Source organism: Micromys minutus, assembly GCF_963924665.1.
Source record: "Micromys minutus genome assembly, chromosome: 1".
NCBI lineage: Eukaryota > Metazoa > Chordata > Mammalia > Rodentia > Muridae > Micromys > Micromys minutus.
In genome coordinates, this window is record NC_137969.1 from 154,752,928 (window position 1) to 154,760,630 (window position 7,703).

General features: G+C 44.0%; 1 pseudogene across 1 annotated transcript; it reads right to left on the bottom strand.

Annotated features, from left to right (window-relative positions):
* Positions 1-1,897: 1,897 nt before the first annotated feature.
* On the bottom strand, positions 1,898-2,465 carry LOC308420019 (ferritin light chain 1-like; annotated as a pseudogene). Its single transcript has one exon. The product of its transcript is annotated as a ferritin light chain 1-like (transcript).
* Between the last annotated feature and the right edge of the window lie 5,238 nt (positions 2,466-7,703).

Sequence of the window (7,703 nt, forward strand, 5' to 3'; positions counted from 1 at the left end):
TAGCTTGTGTAAGCCTTCCATTCATCCTGTGTCTGCACTCACACTTAACCAGGAAGATGACTTACATGTCATCTCTTTCTTCCAGATGAAGATGTTTCTTCTGGGGGAACTTCAGCTTTTGGTTTTGTTTTGTTCTTTGTTGTTGTTGTTGTTTTATTTTGTTTGGACACTGATAGCAGGACTGTGGAACCCAGGTGCCATGAGTGGCTTCCAGGACAGGATTCATTGTCTGGTTTTGTTTGTGACCTTTTAATGTCCAGCGCATGTTGCTGAGACTTTTCAGAGCTGTTTCCTATTCTGGTGAGCAGTGCTGCCTCTCCAAGCCCTCAATCCTTCCATAAAAACCCATGGCCCTTCTCCGCCCACAGTTACTGATGCATGGATGTTCTCGAATCTCCATAGAACAAAGCAGGCTGTGGGGAGGAGCAACAAATGCTTCTTCTAGTCTCTTCTTCTATGACCTATATCATGTCTCAAAGTCTCCAATGGACAACTCTGTGAGCGTCTGCATGCCTTTAGCCTTTCTATATTCTCAGTCTCTGTCATTTGTTATGAACGAATCTATGGAGATGGACCATGAGGTAAATATGGATAGATATAGATATGGAAGCCAGAGAGATGAGAGACAGATGTGAGACAGATGAGATAGAGAGATGAGAAATAGAAAGATTAAAGAGAGAGATGAGGGGGGATGAAAGAGACAGAGAAAGAAAGATTTTAAAGATCATGACTCTCAGAATCTTGTCTTCCTTATCTGAAATTCCCTTCAGTAGATTATCCTGGCTCTGTCCACCCACAAAATGCTTTACTTCAAGGGTTCAGCACACTGATGGCTTTGATAGGCAATGGGTCAGATGGACTGGCACGCCTGAAAAACCCCGGGTATAGTAAGCTTGAATTAGGAGTCCAATTGGTGAAAATGTTCTGTGCTGACCTGAGTCTTAAAAGAAAGTGGACCTTGAGAAATTGCTATCAGAGAGGCTTCATCCAGCAACTGATGGAAGCAAATATAGAAATCCACAGCTCTTGGATTCCTGTGTAAGATGGGGAGGAAGGATTATAGGAGCCAGAGGAGTTAAAGATACCACAAGAAAACCTACAGAATCCACCAACCTGGGCTCGTATATCTCAAATAGATTAAACCACTAACCAGGGAGCCTGACTTAGGGCTCCCTGGGACTGACTAATGTCCTCTGCATGTGTGTTACAGTTGTATAGCTTGGTCTCCTTGTGGAACTCCTAACAATGAAAGAAGCTATCTCTGCCTCTGTTGTCTGCCTCTTGGACCCTCTCCTCCTACTGGGCTGCCTTGTCCAGCCTTAATAGGAGAGGAGGTTCCTAGTCTCACTGCAACTTGATATGCCATGGCTGGTTGATATCCTGGGAGGCCTGTTCTTTTCTGAAGAGTAATGAAGGGGATGTGGATGATGGGGTCAGAGGGACTGGGAGGAAAAGAGGGAAGTGAAACCACAGATGTAAAAACAAACAAACAAATAAGATTGAGAACCACTATCCTAAACCATGAACCAAATAAATCTTTCATCATTTAAGTTTCTTTTTCAAGTATTTGCCACATTTATGAAAAAAAAAACACCAATAACACAGCATTTATAGATAGAAAAATAGCAGATCCTGACAAGTAGGCATACAAAAATTTTAAAATATGATGCTATAGCAGGGTTTCCACTGGTAGCCAACATCAGTCTAAAATAAGAATAAAGTTAATATATTTTTTTTTTGGCTGTTTCAAAAAGCTTTATTTTCTTGGTCCAAGACTTGGGAGAGGCTCCAGGGCAGTTACAAAGCGGCCTAGTGGCTTTAGAGGTTCTTTCGGGTGGAGGTCCTGAGGCGGCTGGTGCAGCAGAGGAGGGAGCCCCTTGGAAGGCACAGAGGCCTCCTAGTCATGCTTGAGAGTGAGGCGCTCAAAGAGATACTCGCCCAGAGATCCCTGGGGCACGCCAGTCTGCGCTGGCTGTGGCCCTGCAGCCGATGGAGGTTGGTCAGGTGGTTGCCCATCTTCTTGATGAGCTTCACCTCCTTATCCAGGAAGTGGCTTTCCAGGAAGTCACAGAGATGTGGGTCTGCCCGGGCAGAATCCAGGGCATGCAGATCCAAGAGGACCTGGTTCAGGCTCTTCTCCAGGGCCAAGGCAGCTCCCATGGCCTCCAGAGTTTTACCCCACTCATCTTGAGATGGCTTCTGCACATCCTGGAAGAGTGCACGGCCCCCACGTTCGTTCTGCAACTTGAGGAGACGCTGGGCGCTCTCGCGCTTCTCCTTGGCCAATTCGCGGAAGAAGTGGCCTACGCCCTCCAAAGCCACGTCATCACGATCGAAAAAGAAGCCCAGAGAGAGGTCGGTGTAGGAGGCCCGCAGGTGCAGGTTGACCAGGCGGTTCACGGCAGCTTCCACTTCGGTGGAGTAATTCTGACGGATCTGAGAAGTCATGGCTGGTCCGGAGTACGGGGCAGACCGCGAAGACGGAGTTGGTTGGTCCCAGGAGCTGGAGACGACGGCAAGATGGTCCCGGAGGCTGCGACTGGAGAGACTTGTAGGGCAGCTGGAAGCTAAGATGGGAGCCCCCGGGTCTGTTCCGTTCAAACACTGTTGAAGCAAGACACAGACCCACGGGACCTCAGAGGCGCTGCTCCTAAAGTTAATATTTTATTTTTTACTGCTGTGGGCCATTTGTAACTGAGCCCTAGACCTTAATAGGTTCTGAGACCTTAGCACAGCTGACTCCAGGATAGAAGTATAGGTCTGAGAGGCAAAACATAAAACTCCAGTGTGTGCATCAATGACATTAAAAAATGGGTTATTTACTGTCTATTTCAAATTTGTTCCTATAAAAGCTTCTAAAATTACTTAATTATTGTATTGTGATTTACCTACTTGTATGTTTGTTCATTGTATACATGCCTTATAAAACGTCTGGGGGAAATACAGCAAAAGGAAATATTCACATTCAAAAATATTTTAAGGATTAGCACCCACCTGCCTGTTGCTCCAGTCCCTCCCCGGCCCTCTTGTGGTTGGGTGGGGCTTTGCAACCAGATCTGACCAACAATCTCAAAGTGGTGTGCATTCCTTCCAGGATGTATTTAATTGCCAATGTGGCTGTCTTAGGAGCTATATTTTCCCTCTGGCACAGTGACCAATGACATTTGAGATGGCAGCTGTTCTGCAAGACTTGATTCCAGTGTGTAGATGACAAGCAGAGATCTCTTGCTAACCCCTTATGCAAGTGAAAAATAAGTCTGTTATTTTAAACCGTTGAGATCTGAGGGCTGTTTGTTTTAACAACATAGTTGAGCCAAACCTGATGGACAGACATTGACTTACGGAGGCAGTAACCAATGTGTTCTTTCACATGGGAAAGTGAAACACATGATTATGTACACAGATTATAGATTACTTTGTTGTCAGTGAAAACCACTATTGAAGTACATTGAATGAGATAGGAAACCACTTGTCCTAGAAAACTGCATGGAAAAAGAATAGAAAAACAGAACTATTAAATAAATTCATATATAAATCATAAAAGAAGTTTGCATGGTAATGGCATTAGTTATTGCAATATAATTAGAAACAGGTAAATCATGAGCCATCCAGATCCAACATGAATTACATTCTAGCTGAGGGTTTGCAATGTCTTGTATCTGCAAGGGGATGGAATGCTGGCTTCTTTCACCACACCTACAGGGCATGACCACACCAGCATCTTCTTGAACTTGGTACATAAGAAGCTGTGGGTTTATAGCTAAATGATGCTACACAATCCACTGACCAAAATCCCAGGGTTGCAAGTTTCAGGCAGGGATGTGGGAAGGGTCACCCACCCACTCCCACTCTGACTTGTCCTGAAGATTCTGGTTTATGCCGAAGATGCTTCAGCTGCTGTCTCAGATCTAGCATCTCCCACAGCTGATGCAGGGACCAGATGATGCAACCTGGAAGTTACAGGGAGTCAAAGCCTATGGACAGGAAGCCAGATGATAACTTCTGCCTTGGAACTCAGGCAGGGAGATGCGATCACTCCACAGTGTCTCTGCAGCCATCCCTATGACTGAGCCATTGGTTTCACATGCCACATGCTGTGCTCAGCTTTATAATACACTTTCTGATCTGCAACTGCCTTTCTACTTTGTCTCATTCCTTCTCTTGGGGTTTGGTTCCCCAATAAAGCACGTCAAGAAGGAGCCTCAGGCACTGTTATCCAGGAGGGGCTCCAAGAATCAGCAATGCTTCCTTCTAAAGTCGTTTCCATGTTCCACTCTCTGCCTTTTTTACTACACTACACTACACTACACTACACTACACTACACTACACTACACTACGACACAGCACTGTCTCCCTCCAACATCAAATCCTGTCTTTTCTAGAGAAAACAGGGGTGAGGATGTGAGGCAGCTTAAGCACAACAATGGAGGTTCTAGTACCACTATTGCCTAAAGTTCGGCAAAGCTGTCAAATTTTTAGATAACCTTCTTGTAGCAGGACTTAGACATAGTGTTAAGAATGGAACATTATTCCACTCATGAAGACTCAACAGAAGATGTGAGGTTTGCTAGGAAGCACGGGCAGCTGTGCTGGCTAGTTTGTTGTGAACTTGATACAAGCTAGAGTCACTTTGGAATAGGGAACTTTAGTGGAGGACATGCCCCCAGGAGATTGGTCTGTGGAATAAGCCTTTAGGACATTTTCTAGATTGCTGATTGATTGGACGGGGTCCCACCTCACTAGGAGCGGTACCTCTCCTAAGCTGAGAGCTGGGTGCTATAAGAAGGCTTCTCTTCCAGAGGTTCTGAGTTCAATTTCCAGCAAACACATGGTGGCTCACAACCATTTGTAATGGGATCTGTTGCCCTCTTCTGGTGTGCAAGAATACATGCAAATAGAGCACTCGTGCATAAATAAACAAAAAAAAAATTTTTTTTTAAGGCAGGCTGTGTGCTGAGGTGCTAGGAAAAGGCAGAGCAAGCCATGAGCTAGCAATCCAGTATGTAGTGTTTCACCATGACTTCAACTCTATCCTCAGACTTCCTGTCATGAGTTCCTGGGATGACAGAGTGTGACCTGAGACTCCTGTGGAGAGATAAACCCTTTCCTCCCCTAGTTACTTGCAGTTACGGTGTTCTATAGTATTAATAAAACTTCTAAAACAATATCTTTTCTATTGCTCCACTTTAGAAAGTTTCAACACCTTTCTATAGATGGCTTCTGATGCGTTAAAAAGTCCAGCACTAGCTCTCAGACAAGTCTCTCTGGCTCAGGGATGCACTCCCGTCTCTCCAGGCCCTGGCTAGATATTTAGACCTTTAGATCTGGCTTGGCCTACCTCAGCTCTGGAATGAAGCCTTTTGCAGTGTTGGAAGCATACTCCCATGTGGGTGTTCTGTTAGCTGGTAGCCACCTGTTCACTGATTCTTGGCTTGCCTTTACTTCCTGACAACTGAGCTTGTGTGGGTAACTCTCACCCGTAGGTACTGACCCTTGGCCTATGGCAGATCTTCTTGGCCCCTGCTTTTAACCATAACCAGTAACCTCTAGCTGCCTGGAACTTATTTCAAGCAATTCCATCTCTCATTTTTAAAGACTTGATTTCCCCTTATTCACACTAAGTAGCATCTTGATCAGACTGGCCACAGAGAGATCTGGCTCTGCCTCTGCCTCCCCAGTGCAGGAATTAATATTGTGTGTCAACACATCTACTCTAACATTTAAAAAGTATTGTGCCTAGTGTCCAATGATCTTGTACTTGGGAGAAGTAAGAGCTAAGATGGAGAATTAAAATGCGGCTCATATAAATAAAAATAAGTTCCATTTATAGAAATACCAGTAATTGTTTACTGTACACCTCCTGTGTTTCAGAAACTAGTCTTGGAGTTTCAAAACTTGTTGTTTAATCAGAAATACAGACTTAAGGACCTATTTTCACCTCTTAGACAAGGATAAGGGGTATTCATTGAACCTGGCTACATCTGTGTGAGAGTTTGAACATAAGGTGCCCCCCACAGGCTCCTGTGCTTGAACACTTGGTACCCAGCTGGGAGTGCAGCATTGAGAGGTTGTGGGACTTGTAACAGATGGGTCACAGTTGAAGTAAGTATAGCCCAATCAGTCCAATCCCTGGAACTTTTAGAGATGGACAGGAGCCATTGTGTCTTCCCTATCATGATAGACAATATCCACTCAAAGTTGAATGCCAATACATCTTTCATCCTTTAAGTTTCTTTTAGCCAGGTGTTTGGTGAGAGCCATGAAAGGTGCAATTAACTCATATTGCATGTTGTACAATAAATAGTCAAGCCAGGTGGTGGCCGAGGCAGTGTATTAGTTAATCTGCTCTGCCTCCCGGTGGGTCCCTCGAGTGTTGCATCTACCCACAAGCTCTGGATTCACGAATGAAACACACATGCATGCTCGAGTATGCACACACACACACACACACACACAAACACACACACACACACACACACACACACACACACACACACTCTGCAGGTAATTTTGATATGCCTTGACTAGCTCAATGGCTAAGCACTTCTAAACCTCCACAAACTCCCCTCCTTAAATACTTTCTAAATCTATATTTTCTTTGCTGCCCTGTTACCTTTGGGACATCCCTCCCCCACCCCCAAGTAGGTCTGCTTTCTCTTTCCACCTTCATTGTTGGATAATTTCTCTTCGTTAGCTCTTAAATTTTATTCCTCTGTCTCTGAGTCATGGCTATTCTCCTCTTCCTCCTCTCTTCCTCTGTCCCTTGCCCAAGCAATCTAAAGTCCCACTTCAGTCTCCCTGCCCAGCCATTGGCTGTACGGCAATTCTTTATTACCAGTGAAAGCCAGCTGAAGACAGTGACCCTTAGGTCTGGAAGCTGATTAAAACAAAGCATTAAAACCAATTCCCGGCAGCCCGCCTTTAATCTCAGCACTCAGGAGTCAGAGTTAGGCAGATATCTGTGAGTTTGAGGCCAGCCTGGTCTACATATCTCATTTTAGAACAGCCAAGACTAGACAACAGACCTTGTCTCAAAAACAAAACAAAACATTAGTCAATAACTTGAATTCTCTCACCAGTCCTCTTATCTCTTTCATAGTGAAAATAACTCTGGACATTTTTATTTTTAAATAAATTGCATTTATTTATTATATATTTATTTATTTTTGTATTTATTTATGTATTTATTTGCATGTGCCGATACCCTCTCCTCACCTCATCTCTGTATCCTCACTCAAGCTTTTAACCTAGGATATCTCTATATCTTCTTTTATGTCACCTATATTCTATTATCACCTCTAATTGAATTTTTGCTTAGATTGGAAAATGATAGGCTTCTGTATAGCTTTTCATGCTTCCTTCAATTTGGGTAACTCTTCTACCATCTTCCCCATTTTCCCCATCTTCCATATCTGCCCCCATCTTCCCCATTTTCACCATCACCTTCCCTATCATCTTCCCTATCTTTTACATCATCTTCCCCATTGTCTTAACAAGGGTTTTACTGCTGTGAAAAGACACCATGACCAAGACAACTCTTGTAAAAATAACATATAATTTGGGCTGGCTTGCAGTTTCAGAGATTCAGTCCAGTTTTCACCTTGATAAAGGTGGAAACATAGTAGTATCCAGGCAGTCATGGTGATAGAAGAACTGAGAGTTCTACATCTTCATCTGAAGGCAGCTAGCAGAATACTGACTT